We start from the raw sequence: 14,996 nt of genomic DNA on the forward strand, positions 1-14,996 counted from the left end.
GGTAAGTGGATCTTTGGCGCCGGTCCTGTGTTGTTTCCCCGTCCTGCCCCGCCTATTGTACTTGGGCAGAACGGGGGAAAACGAAAGTTAACCCCCTGCCCCCGATCTGCTATTGGTCGTCACTTCTGGCGACCAATAGCAGGGATAGGAGGGGTGGCACCCCTGCCACCTCACTCCTATCCCTTGCGGGGGATCGTAGGTGTCTTAGACAACTGCGATCCCCCTTATATTCCGGGTCACCATAGACCCGTAATGACCCGGAATTGAGCAAATTGCAAGTGTGAATTCACTTGCGTTTGCCACGATCACCGACATGGGGGGTCTAATGACCCCCCCTGGGCGTTTGCACGGGATGCCTGCTGAATGATTTCAGCAGACATCCCGGTCCGATACCTGCCCGGCGTGCGGCAGGGGCCGGAATTCTCCATGACGTACGCGTATGTCATGAGTACTTAAGTACCAGGGTGTCATGACGTACGCGTACGTCAAGGGTCCTTAAGAGGTTAAAGGGGTACTCTGGTGGAAAACTTTAGTTTTTTTTAAATCAACTGGTGCCAGAAAGTTGAACAGATTTGTAAATTACTTCTATTAAAAAAATCTTAAAAATCTTCTAGTACTTATTAGCTGCTGAATACTACAGAGGAAATTCTTTTCTTTTTGGAACTCAGAGATCTCTGCTGACATCAAGACCACAGTGCTCTCTGCTGACATCTCTGTCCATTTTAGGAACTGTCCAGAGTAGGAGAAAATCCCCAAAGCAAACATATGCTGCTCTGGACAGTTCCTAAAATGGACAGAGATGTCAGCAGAGAGCACTGTGGTCATGATGTCAGCAGACAGCTCTGTGTTCCAAAAAGAAAAGAATGTCCTCTCTAGTATTCAGCAGCTAATAAGTACTGGAAGGATTAAGATTTTTTTAATAGAAGTAACTTACAAATCTTTTTAACTTTCTGGCACCAGTTGATTTTAAAAAACGAAAGTTTTCCACCGGAGTACCCCTTTAAGGGGTGAACATAGCTGAACAATATGGCTTCTGCTACATAAACATAGCACAGTGTTTCCCAACCAGTGTGCCTCCAGCTGTTGCAAAACTACAACTCCCAGCATGCCCGGACAGCCGAAGGCTGTCCGGGCATGCTGGGAGTTGTAGTTTTGCAACAGCTGGAAGCACCCTGGTTGGGAAACACTGACTTAGCATAATACAATCACCTTTGCTTCATTAACATAGTAGTGCGCAATCTCCTCTGCTGCATTAACATAGCTGAACACAATAACCTCTGCTACATTAAAATAGCAGAGCACAGCCTGTGCTCACCTGTACAACATCATTCTTATTTATTAATTTTTTTTTCAACAATCGCCTCTGCTACATTAACATAGCAAAGAGCACAGGCTGCAGCAACTAGCAGCCATTCTGTACCAGCAGAGAGAGGGAGAACTTCAGAACCCCGGGAACTGCGGACACACTGCAGCTGGCAGCCCTGCTCCTCGGGACGGCCTCTAGTGACATCACTGACAGCCAATGGCTGCTCCCCACCTCTAGCCGAGCCGTCTGCCTGCCCGGCCTCCCAATAACGGCACGGGGAGGGTGCAGAGCTGCAGAAAGGGCTGGCTGGGCTGGGACTGCGGGCAAAGCGAAGCAAAGCAGGGGGAGGGGGCTTCCCCAGGTGCTCGGAGCTCCTCTGGTGACAGTGCACTGCTGCAGCGGGAAGGTAGGACCCATTTTCCCAGGATTAACTGTGATGTGTAGGGGATGCCAGGGCATGCTGAAGGGCACAGGCTGAGCTGGCGATGAGCAGGATGCGCTGCAAGACATGGCTGGTGACTACTGCTGCCATGGAGCTGTGCAGAAGAAGCCCTGGTGCTCAGCATGCTAATGCTCATCTGATGCTGGGAGCCTGGGGTCCTCCAAATCAGGGCTCCCATTCTATGCTCCTTTTAGAGGAGCATCCTTCACCCACAAATGGTGATCATATTAAAATGAGGAGCACAGTCATATATATATATATATATATATATATATATATATATATGTGTGTGTTGCGGTATCTTTTTTATTGGACTAACAGAATCTTGTAGAGACAAGCTGTTGGGATTCCTCCCTTTATCAAGTCCAAAGCAAATCTAAGCTCAGGAGCAGAAGACACAGGTTAAAATCTCACAGATTTGCAGGGGTTAAGACAATAGATGTGGAGAATTCACATTAAGATAGGCCATAAACTGTCCAGCTATGGGAACATAGCCTACATAGATAAGGTAGATTTGCCTCTGCATCACTGGACTAATATGGCTACATATATATATATATATATATATATATATATATATATATATATATATGACATGTGTGCCATTATCAGGTCATTACATGCTGTAGAATAGAAATCTAAGCTAAATTATACCAACTCACCCCCCCCCCCCCCCCCATGTCATGGAAAAAAAAAAAAATGGTACCATTCACACCCTTAGCCATCAATGCTTTTCTATCGGATCGGAGCAAATAATGTGCAGTTTGCCTTTCTACTAAGCAGCGATGGGTTTATTGCGATGAACAGGGAGGGTTTTCTTGGCCATGTCTTGGTGAGTGGCTAGGTGTCATTGTCACCTCTACACCTTAGGAAGGAGTGTCACTACAGATGGAATGTATGGCACTTTATCCATCCTGGTCCTGGAAGTGGAATTCATTGTGATTGATGTGGATATTAAAGGCTGGGGATCAGCCCTCACCAGAAGTAATCAGCCTTGGTTCTCCCCCTAAGAAGATTAATTCTCTGCTCAGGGCAGTGTTTCCCAACCAGGGGGCCTCCAGCTGTTGCAAAACTACAACTCCCAGCATGTCCGGACAGCCTTTGACCCTGGGAGTTGTAGTTTTGCAACAGCTGGAGGCACCCTGGTTGGGAAACACTGGCCCAGGGTCTCGTCACACAGCAAGGGTGCAGAAATGTTGATTTTTAATAATAGGGCTCATTGAAATGCAAGTGTCTGTTTTATAGGAACCTCCATAGAAATGGCTAACCAACCGTGCGCTGTGTACTGGAATGACACTCTCTTAATGATCAATGCAGGTTATTGTGTGAATATATTAGTGGGCTTCACAGGGCGCTGATTGTAATATAGACTGTAGTCCTAGAATTCCCCAGACACTGTCACATTATGGAGAGTGTGACTTCTCTGGATCAACCCCCAGCATCTGCTCCTTTATTCTGGCCACCAAAGAGCCCCCTCTCTCTCTGTACCCTGCATGTGTAACATGATAGTAAAGACATGTATGTGATGTCTGGGCAGTGTCATGATCTGAAGTCCCCACTGGTTGCAGTAACACCTGCTGGTGAGAAGAGGCATTCACTTGGGAATTATTTGTCATTATCAAATATAACCCCCCCTCCCCCCCCCCCCCCTCTACTCTCATAGTATCTAATGGTGCATCTAGAAATGTCACAGCAGAAAGGGAAAATACATCTTCTCCTGAGCGATGTCCGATACACCAGAAGCAAATTCTTTAACAATATTATAAAATATTCATAATATGTATATGTTATATAATTCATCTTCACACACACCTATTATTTATTTATTTGATTTATTTTAATTCATTTATTTATTTTATTTTTTATTTAGATACTGCACTATATCAGTACAGAAATTGTATTTATTTTATTTAATTTATTTATTTAAATTAATTAATTTATTTTATTTATTTATTTATTTAGCTACTGCACTATATCAGTACAGAAATTGTATTTATTTTAATTTATTTATTTATTATTTTTTTATTTATTTAGATACTGCACTATATCAGTACAGAAATTGTATTTATTTTAATTTTTTATTTATTTAGATACTGCACTATACCAGTACAGAAATTGTATTTATTTTATTTAATGTATTTATTTATTTTAATTTATTTATTTATTTATTTATTTAGCTACTGCACTATATCAGTACAGAAATTGTATTTATTTTATTTTATTTCTTTATATTTATTTATTTTTATTTATTTATTTAGCTACTGCACTATATCAGTACAGAAATTGTATTTATTTCAGTGCACACACACATACACACACATTCAGTGCTATATACCGGCTTCATCTTACAAGCTGCACCAGTGTTTCCCAGCCAGGGTGCCTCCAGCTGTTGCAAAACTACAACTCCCAGCATGCCTGGACCGCCTTCGGCTGTCCAGACATGCTGGGGGTTGTAGTTTTGCAACAGCTGGAGGCACCCTGGTTGGGAAACACTGAGCTACACAGTGCATCCAAAATGCCATCATGCTTCTTCCTTCCATCATTTTGCCAAGACAGCATACCGCCCAGTTCTGGCCTGGTGCCATTGTTCCCTGCTCATATCTGGGAGAGCGTCACTAAATGTACAGTAATTAAGGCTGACATTATAGAGCAGTCCCAAAGAAATTCAATTACATAGGGAAGGCATGGATTATTTCACTGCACATCTAAACCTCATAGAATTGATTTGGATTTTGTTGCATTGTGGGAAAACGTATGCCATCATCTTCATTAATATTTCACACGTTCTTGAGATTTTCTGTAAATTAAATTGGGGGGGGGGGGGGTTACTATGTGCAAGAATCCGCATAAGAACAGATAAGAGGCATAGATGTTGGACTATGATCAGGGTAGTATAAATATTCATGCGCCATTCTCAGGTATAGGGGCTAGACATGTCATTTCATATAGAACTGCATCTCGGTATAGTCCATGCAAAAGTGTTGTTGTTCTTATCATTGTGACAGCACAGAAGTTTCTAGCAATTTGCTTGGCCCTCTGTATGAAGAAGATCCGCTGCTCTGGCAGTGGTCTTTATAGATGATATTAGAGCCAATGAGGCCTTTTGCAGGGGATGATTTCTCAGACAAATAGAGCCTGCATCCAGCAAGTAATGAAAGCAGTTCTACTTTCTAGATCCAATATTACAGAGAAGTGTACACAAGGGATCGACCGATTATTGGTTTGGCAGATATTATTCACGATTTTGGACGTTATCGGTATCGGCAATTACCTTGCCGATAATGCCCTGCCCCCTGACCAGAGACCGCCTCCGCCGCTGCCCCATTGCCTCCCCCATCTGAGTATTTATAATTAATTGTTCCCGGGGTCCACGCTACTTCTGGCTCCTGCGGCGTCCTGCGCTGTTGCTGTGCGCTGCGTAATGACGAGTGACATCCTTAACGCAATGTTACCGTCAGTGCGCTCAGTGACAGCTCAGGACGCCGCCGGAGCAAGAAGTAGTGTGGACCCCGGGAACAGGTAATTATAAAACCGGAGATGGGGGGAGGCAATGGGGCAGCATCGTTGTTTGGACTCAGGAGCGGCAGGGGGAGAGAAGCAGGCGGCAGTGGTCTCTGGCAAGAGGATAGGCAGGGAGGGGCAGCGGCGGTGGTGGTTGGACTCAGGAAGACCCCAGGACAGGCAGGGGGAGAGAAGCGGGTGGTGGTGGCGGACTCTGGCCCCGCAAAAGCCGCTGCAGTTCATTGATTTAAAGCGCCCGCTTTAAATCATTGATCTGCAGCGGCTTCTGCGGGGGAGGGGGGGGGGGGAATAGCCGATAACTTAAACAAAGGTAAGAGGGCGGCACTGGATATTCCCCGTGCACATGGATAATAGCAAATCCAGTCGTAGAAAAACTCCCAGCACCGGCTTCTTTTCAAATGCTTTATTGTTGCGTTTATAAGTTATATGCACAATAAAGCATTTGAAAAGAAGCCGGTGCCGCGAGTTTTTCTACGACTAGCCGATAACTTATACCGGAATATCGGTATAAGTTATCGGCCTCAAAGTTCACAGATTATCGGTATCGGCCCTAAAAGATCAATATCGGTCGATCCCTAGTGTACACTATCCATCACCAAATAAATAGGACACAAGGTAATCATGAATAGAAAATGCACATGAAATCTTTATTAAATGTATATAAAATAGATGTATATAAAATAGACATACAATGTTAAAAAGCAAGCAAATATCAGAGTTTAAAAATGAGGGGTATACTCAAAAATATTTCCATATGTATATGGGACACAGATGTAATCATTATTGGGACATAGTGCATATCAACAGGAATGGCTACAATGAGTAAGCAAAGTGCAGGATATGAGAACACTATTGAGCCACAACATAAGGATAGAAATAAAATACAAGAATAAATAACAGACTGTGCACCCTGTTTGAGATACCTCACCTTATACACTATGTTAAAGGGGTTGTGCGCTGCCCTGCCTTTCGGAGCTCCGCTCACAGCGTCCGGAAGTTCATTACTCTGAACGCTGTGTGCGGGCTTCCGTGTTCGCGGCCGCCGGGTGTGACGTCATGTCCTGTCCCTCGTGACGTCTCGCCCGCCCCCTCGTGACGTCACGCCCGCCCCCTCTACCAAAGTCTATGGGAAGGGGGTGTGACAGCGGTCGCGCCCCCTTCCCATAGACTTCCGTTGAGGGGGCGGGTGAGACGTCACGAGGGGGCGTGCAAGACGTCACGAGGGACCGGCCGTGACGTCACACCCGGCGGCCGCGAACACGGAAGCCCGCACACAGCGTTCAGAGTAATGAACTTCTGGATGCTGTGAGCGGAGCTCCGAAAGGCAGGGCAGCGCACAACCCCTTTAATATAAAATATCAAGGTGAATGCAGCTTTTTCAGACATTTCAAATATCAGTCAAAGGAACTTTAACCTTTAAGAAGCAACCTCACCCTATTGCAATGATTTTCCATAGACATGTCACAACATGGGCTGGACAAATGTGGATAGAACAGATATTGCTGCCCAGTCTGCACCATTCTCAATTTTATTACATTTTTTGCTGCTAAATTGAGTTTACCACAGATGTCTGGAAAATGTTCTTCATGCCGCCCTGTGTTAGCACAGTGTGTGACAGGGAGTTGCTGAGATATTGCTGTGATATAAACTCTGCACTCATTGTTTCTTTTTGTAGGGAAAAAGCAAGGTGATAACGTTCCCCTTACCGATTAACATGCTATATGATGCTATATTTTGACATTTGATCAATACTAAAATCTCAATTTCTCCAGTAGTTTGTGTGTCCTGTTGTATCTGGCTGTATCTATCTCTATTTAGCAACTATTAGCAATTGAACTGAGAGAAATGAAGACAACTACATAGTTACTGTATCATAGCTGGAGCCAGAAATTGGCTGGTCAATAAACAGACAGCACTTCCAATGACATGTCTGGTCCATCCTGCTGGTGTTGTAGCTCCTCCTGGATGCTGTGCATGGTTGGTCTTCTATGCTCCCCCAGTAAGGACGGGTTTGTCCTCTATGCTCCCCCAGTATGGACTGGTTTGTCCTCTATGCTCCCCCAGTAAGGACGGGTTTGTCCTCTATGCTCCCCCAGTATGGACTGGTTTGTCCTCTATGCTCCCCCAGTAAGAAATGGTTTGTCCTCTATGCTCCCCCAGTATGGACTGGTTTGTCCTCTATGCTCCCCCAGTATGAAATGGTTTGTCCTCTATGCTCCCCCAGTATGGACTAGTTTGTCGTCTATGCTCCCCCAGTAAGAAATGGTTTGTCCTCTATGCTCCCCCAGTATGAACTGGTTTGTCCTCTATGCTACCCCAGTAAGGACTGGTTGTGTGGAAGTCTCTCACTGTGTTGGTAATGTTTAGCTGTTCACATGTGTGGAAGGAAAGATGCAACTGGAGCTGTCCCTAGTCTTCTAGCAGAAGGGGGTTTGACTAGCACAATAAAGAGAAAATGGTGGCAGGGACTATTAGATCAGGGGGAAACGGCAATAAGCTAAGTGTGGATCGCATTGAAAGAACATTTTTTTTGTGCAGGGGAGCCTAATTCTGTTTTTTGCTATGGCTTCTATCTATACCACCGCATATGACGTCATCGAACATGTAGTATTAATATATTTCATTACCCAGTATACTGCAGACATTTGGTGTTTTATCTTATTCAAGGGACTGCAAATGAATGGTTTTATTCAAATGTATCTATTTGTTTAGATATTAATCACATAATCTATATATCCTGTACCTGAATATTTGTTTCCAAGGGGTATCCCAATTCTATTTGCGCATCCTGAAGAGCTTAGCAAAGAGAATAAATATTTCAATATACATTCAACTTAACATATTGATTTATGAAATTGTTATTTATCACAGAAAAGGATTGCAGTAACACATGTTTTGCTATACACATGTTTATTCCCTTTGTGTGTATTGGAACTAAACCAAAAAAAGGGAGGAAAAAAAGCTATTTGGACATGATGTCACACCAAACTCCAAAAATGGTCTGGACAAAATTATTGACACCCTTAACTTAATATTTGTTTCACACCCTTTAGAAAAAATAACTGAAAACAGTCACTTCCTATAACCATCAATAAGCTTCTTACACCTCTCAGCCGGAATGTTGGACCACTCTTCCTTTGCAAACTGCTCCAGGTCTCTCTTATTGGAAGATATATCCACAGGTGTTGAAAGGAATTTAGATCTGTTGGTAATCCTCAGATTTCATGATGCCTTGCACACATTCAAGGCACCCAGTGCCAGAGGCAGCAAAACAACCCCAAAACATCATTGAACCTCCACAATATTTCACTGTAGGTACTGTGTTCTTTTCTTTGTAGGCCTCATTCTGTTTTCTGTTAACAGTAGAATGATGTGCTTTACCAAAAAGCTCTATTTTGGTCTCATCTGTCCACAAGATGTTTTCCCAGAAGGATTTTGGCTTACTGAAGTTCATTTTGGCAAAATGTGGTCTTGCTTTTTTATGTCTCTGTGTCAGCAGTGGGGTCCTCCTGGGTCTCCTGCCATAGTTTCATTTCATTTAAATGTCGACGGATAGTTTGCGCTGACACTGATGCTCCCTGAGCCTGCAGGACAGCTTGAATATCTTTGGAACTTGTTTGGGGCTGCTTAGCCACCATCTGGACTATCCTGCGTTGATACCTTTCATCAATATTTCTCTTCCATCCATGCCCAGGGAGATTAGCTACAGTGCCATGGGTTGCAAACTTCTTGAGAATGTTGCGCACTATGTACAAAGGCAAATCTAGATCTCTGGAGATGGACTTATTACCTTGAGATTGCTGATAATTTTCCTCAGACAGTTCTCTTCTCCTCTTTCTGTCGTCCATGCTTAGTTTGGCACACACAGACACACAATGCAAAGACTAAGTTAACTTCTCTCCTTTTTATCTGCTTTCAGGTGTGATTTTTATATTGCCCACACCTACTTGCCCCAGGTAAGTTTAAAGCAGCATCACATGCTTGAAACAAACTTAGTTTTCCACAATTTTGAAAGGGTGTCAATAATTTTGTCCAGCCCATTTTTGGAGTTTGGTGTGACATTATGTCCAATTTGCTTTTTTTCTTCCCTTCTTTGGTTTAGTTCCAATACACACAAAAGGAATAAACATGTGTATAGCAAAACATGTGTTACGGCAATCCTTTTCTGTGAGAAATACTTCATTTTCTAGAAAAATGTCATGGGTGCCAACATTTGTGGCCATGACTGTATATATATATATATATATATATATATATATATATATATATATATAATTTCTTTATTTTATTTAGTTAACTGCAATATAATCCATTCATAAAATCTCAGTTTTTATTCCATGGAAACTTCCAATTTTCCAAGACTGTGAAGATCCACACCTTAGTTGTGTCACATTTAGTTGTGTCACATTATAACATGTCATTGTATTGAAGATTCATACATGTTTCAAAGTTTTGCTGCTGGATCACAGCATATCACAGTTACACCATCTGCACAATTTAAATGCCTAAGGATTCAAATTCACGGTCATCTTAGTCTTCTGAATGTCATAGGTACCAGCCTGTCCACAGGGGTTTTACTTAGTTTAGCATTACATACAATCCCCCCCTCCTATGACATAACTAAGAATATCCTCCTAAAACTAAAGATAACAAATATTTAAGATTCAATATATTATTTCTATATTCCACAGAGAGAACAAAACCTGAATGTGATTCATTTAAATGTGCCCATACACCTTAGACTACTGACGGCCAAACCCACTGCCTTGGTTGACTAAGGTATATGGCAATCCCTCGACTTACAGATGATTGCGGGGAAAAGAAGGTTCAGGCTGTGGCTTACCCATCCCCTCCCCAAGGAGGAAATGAATGCGGAAACTGGGAGAGATAACTGCCAGCAGACTGAACCTTCGGCTGACAGTTATTGACACTGTATGGGCACCTTAAAGGGGTACTCCCGTGGAAAACTTTTTTTTCTAAATCAATTGGTGCCAGAAAGTTAAACAGATTTGTAAATTACTTCTATTAAAAAATCTTAATCCTTCCAGTACTTATTAGTTGCTGAATACTACAGAGGAGATGTTTTTCTTTTTGCAACATAGAGCTCTCTGCTGACATCACGAGCACAGTGCTCTCTGTTGACATCTCTGTCCATTTTAGGAACTGTCCAGAGCAGCATATGTTTTCTATGGGGATTTCCTTTTACTCTGGACAGTTTTTATAATGGACAGAGATGTCAGCAGAGAGCACTGTGGTCATGATGTCAGCAGAGAGCTCTGTGTTCCAGAAAGAAAACCATTTCCTCTGTAGTATTCAGCAGCTAATAAGTACTGGAAGCAATAAGATTTTTAATAGAAGTCATTTACAATTCTGTTTAACTTTCTGGCACCAGTTGATTTAAAAAAAAAATATTTTCCACGGGAGTACCCCTTTAACTCTTTCCAACAACTCTATCTTCCTGTCCTCTAAGTACTTTTATAGAGTATTCCTCTGTTGCGGCTGTCCTATTAGTATACTTTCTGTATTACAAAAAAAAAAAAAATATTCCAAATCTCTTTTCAAACAAATGTAAAAAATACAGTAACAGGTAATTTTAAATTAAATTGATTCTGATTGGTAAAAAATAAAATAAAAAATATTGTATCTTCAACTCTTCATATTACAATCCAAGAAAAGCAGGGGGTCCAAAGGATAGGGGATAACATGTCTGATCACGGGGGTCCGGTCACAGGGACCCCCGCAATCTCGAGGCATGTGGCATGATGTCACGCCAAGCCCCCTCCATTCATGTCTATGGGAGAGGGCGTAACGGCTAGTCGCGCCTCCTCCAATAGACATGAATGGAGGGTGCGTGGCGGCTGTGTTTGCCAGTCATCTATATATATATATCTCAGGTATTCCAAATGGTCCGTTGAAAATAACAAGAACTGTTAAAGAGTTTGTAAGCAAACATAAAGGATCTCTGCATACATATTTTTGTGTTTTTAGGTATAAAAATAGTGGGGGAGGTAATAAATACTGTCTAATAGTAAAACTTTCTTTTGTTCCCATAGAAACCAATCACATCTCAGCTTTTCATTTTAATGAGCTCTGGTAAAATGAAAGCTCAGCCTTGATTGGTTGCTGTGGGCAACAAAGACACTTTTAATATTAAACAGTTTTTTTTTCATAGTAAAAGGTTTATTTCTTTTCATAAAACAGTACAACATAAACAATAGAAACATAGAGCCAAAGTAGGCCAACAAGTATTTCAGAACAGTAATCATATTTGTGCCACATAGTCCAACCATCCAGGTGGGATATAAGGAAGGCGGAGTCCATACAGCGGGAAGATAGCGTCATAGACAGTGTTTGGCAGGGCACCCAATGTGGCACTTGATAGTAAAATATAGACCTCAACACGCAATTACCGTATTTCTTTCCCTATAGGACGCATCGGCGTATAAGACGCACCCTATTTTTAGGTGCAAAATCTAAAAAATTTTAGATTTTGAACCCAATAGTGGTCTTCAACCTGCGGACCTCCAGATGTTGCAAAACTACAACTCCCAGCATACGGCTGTCCGGGCATGCTGGGAGTTGTAGTTTTGCAGCATCTGGCGGTCCGCAGATTGAAGACCACTGCATAGTAGCTAATACTCACGTGTCCCCGCCGCTCTGGACCCGTCACGCTGCCCTGGATGTCGCTCCATCGCTGTCGCTGTGTCCCCGTCGCTCTGCTGCCGGCCTGCTGCTGAACGTCTCTGCTGCCGGCTGGGTATCCTCGCTCTCCGTCGCCGTCATCACGTCGTTACTCACGCCGACGCACATACGCGACGACGTGATGACGAGGAAGGAGAGCGCCAGCCATACAGGGGATCCCTGAACGGAGAAGACACCGAGGAGGCAGGTAAGGTCCCTCCCGGTGTCCTGTAAGCACTAACTCGGCTATTCAGTCGGGCTGTTCGGGACCGCCGCGGTGAAATCGCGGCCGTCCCGAACAGCCCGACTAAACAGCCGGGTTAGTGTCACTTTCCCTTCAGACGCGGCGGTCAGCTTTGATCGCCGCGTCTGAAGGGTTAATACAGGACATCACCGCGATCTGTGATGTCCTGTATTAGCCGCGGGTCCCGGCCGTTGATAGCCGCAGGGACCGCCGCGATAGGGGTGTATTCGCCATATAAGACGCACCGACTTTTTCCCCCCAGTTTTGGGAAAGAAAAAGTGCGTTTTATACGGCGAAAAATACGGTAGTGGAATGCTAACGGAGGCTCCAAGTGACTAATTAACTAAATAAGAAGAAGGGGGAAAAGGTAGCGGTATGTAGGTGAACAGAAGGGTTAAGGACCAAAAGAGAGAGGAAGCAGAGGAAAAGAAGAAGAAATGGGGAAAAAAATTAAAGGAGAGGGGGGGGGGTGTAGGGAAGAGGGGCAGGGAGGGAAGAGGAAAAGAGGTGGGAAAAACAGGCTTGGCTAGAAGCAGGCTCTCAGCGCGGTGTGCGGATCGGATTCCCCTCGGGTAGCATGACAGTAGTATAAGATGTTCAACACGTCCGAGTTACTATCCAGGTGACAAGTCGGAAGGCTGTGTGTGTAGGGTTCTATATGTGTCAGAGGATGAGAAAGCGACCCAAGGACCCCAGATGAGGTGATGTTTATTTAAACTGTTTTTTATTATTATGAATTGAAGTGGAGCTTGCAGGAAAAAAAGACAACCTGGTCCATCATGTCTGCCCTTATATTACTTCTTATCTCATGATAGATATTTGTTTATCCAAAGCATAATCATCTTCACTTCATTTAGAAATCTTTGTATATGTGGCAGAAGCCTGAGTACTGAGACCCCCAATAATCAGGAGAACAATCCATCAGGAGAACTTCACTCCATGGCTTGCAGAGATCATACAGTCATGGCTGTAAATGTTGGTACCTCTGAAATTTTTTAAAGAAAATGAAGTATTTCTCAGAGAAAAGGATTGCAGTAACACATGTTTTGCTATACACATGTTTATTCCCTTTGTGTGTATGGGAACTAAACCCAAAAAGGAAGGAAAAAAAGGCAAATTGGACATAATGTCACACCAAACTCCAAAAATGGGCTGGACAAAATTATTGGCACCCTTTCAAAATTGTGGAAAAATAAGATTGTTTCAAGCATGTGAAACTCACCTGGGGCAAGTAACAGGTGTGGGCAATATATGAATCACACCTGAAAGCAGATAAAAAGGAGAGAAGTTCACTTAGTCTTTGCATTGTTTGTCTGTGTGTGCCACACTAAGCATGGACAACAGAAAGAGGAGAAGAGAACTGTCTGAGGACTTGAGAACCAAAATTATGGAAAAATATCAACAATCCCAAGGTTACAAGTCCATCTCCAGAGATCTAGATTTGCCTTTGTCCACAGTGCGCAACATTATCAAGAAGTTTGCAACCCATGGCACTGTAGCTAATCTCCCTGGGTGTGGACGGAAGAGAAAAATTAATGAAAGGTGTCAACGCAAGATAGTTCGAATGGTGGATAACCAGTCCTAAATAAGTACCAAAGATATTCAAGCTGTCCTGCAGGCTCAGGGAGCATCAGTGTCAGTGCGAACCATCCGTCGACATTTAAATGAAATGAAACGCTATGGCAGGAGACCCAGGAGGACCCCACTGCTGACACAGAGACATAAAAAAGCAAGACTACATTTTGCCAAAATGAACTTGAGTAACCCAAAATCCTTCAGGGAAAACATCTGAGATGAGACCAAGATAGAGGTTTTTAGTAAAGCACATCATTCTACTGTTTACCGAAAATGGAATGAGACCTACAAAGTAAGGAACACAGTACCTACAGTGAAATATGTAGTAGGTTCAATGATGTTTTGGGGTTGTTTTGCTGCCTCTGGCACCAAGTGCCTTGAATGTGTGCAAGGCATCATGAAATCTGAGGATTACAACGGATTTTGGGTCGCACTGTACAGCCCAGTGTCAGAAAGCTGGGTTTGTGTCCGAGATCTTGGGTCTTCCAGCAGGACAATGACCCCAAACATACTTCAAAATGCACCCAGAAATGGATGGCAACAAAGCGCTGGAGAGTTCTGAAGTGGCCAGCAATGAGTCCAGATCTAAATCCCATTGAACACCTGTGGAGAGATCTTAAAATTGCTGTTGGGAAAAGGCGCCTTCCAATAAGAGAGACCTGGAGCAGTTTGCAAAGGAAGAGTGGTCCAACATTCCGGCTGAGAGGTGTAAGAAGCTTATTGATGGTTATAGGAAGTGACTGATTTCAGTTATTTTTACCAGAGGGTATGCAACCAAATATTAAGTCAAGGGTGCCAATAATTTTGTCCAGCCCATTTTGGGAGTTTGGTGTGACATTATGTCCAATTTGATTTTTTCCTCCCTTTTTGGTTTAGTTCCAATACACACAAAGGTAATAAACAAGTGTATAGAAAAGCATGTGTTACTGCAATCCTTTTCTGTAAGAAATACTTCATTTTCTTAAAAAATATCAGGGGTGCCAACATTTATGGCCATGACTTTATAATGCATTGACTTATAATGGCTCTACAAAATCACTGAGAGTTTCCCCCCCTCGCACTTCTTCCTCTCATTCTGATCAGTTGGGGGTCTGAGCACTGGGTCGCTAACTGATCAAAACTTTTGAAATGTCTCTGTAACGTGTCAAAAGTTTTTTTTACAGGACAGGTAAGATTTTACCATTTAACTTATTTAAAGTTAGTTTTGATTGTGTCCTCCCTTTCCC

The 14,996-nt window shown here is 43.0% G+C and overlaps 1 protein-coding gene and 1 long non-coding RNA gene across 2 annotated transcripts in view; one reads left to right on the top strand and one right to left on the bottom strand.

Annotated features, from left to right (window-relative positions):
• Positions 1 to 1,467: 1,467 nt before the first annotated feature.
• The window catches only part of CNTN1 (contactin 1), a 194,639-nt gene continuing 181,110 nt past the window's right edge, over positions 1,468 to 14,996 (top strand). Inside the window, exon 1 of the mRNA XM_056573941.1 lies at positions 1,468 to 1,712. The gene's annotated coding sequence lies outside the window, so the exon portion shown is untranslated. The remainder of the gene's footprint in view (positions 1,713 to 14,996) is intronic.
• Positions 4,301 to 14,996, bottom strand: part of LOC130369135 (uncharacterized) — a 35,822-nt gene continuing 25,126 nt past the window's right edge. The window contains exons 2-3 of the long non-coding RNA XR_008892675.1: positions 8,014 to 8,066; positions 4,301 to 4,545 (exon numbers count right to left, since the gene is read on the bottom strand). This is a non-coding gene — a long non-coding RNA (uncharacterized LOC130369135). The remainder of the gene's footprint in view (positions 4,546 to 8,013; positions 8,067 to 14,996) is intronic.

The sequence above is a fragment of the Hyla sarda genome, chromosome 4 (assembly GCF_029499605.1).
Source record: "Hyla sarda isolate aHylSar1 chromosome 4, aHylSar1.hap1, whole genome shotgun sequence".
NCBI classification, from domain to species: Eukaryota; Metazoa; Chordata; class Amphibia; order Anura; family Hylidae; genus Hyla; species Hyla sarda.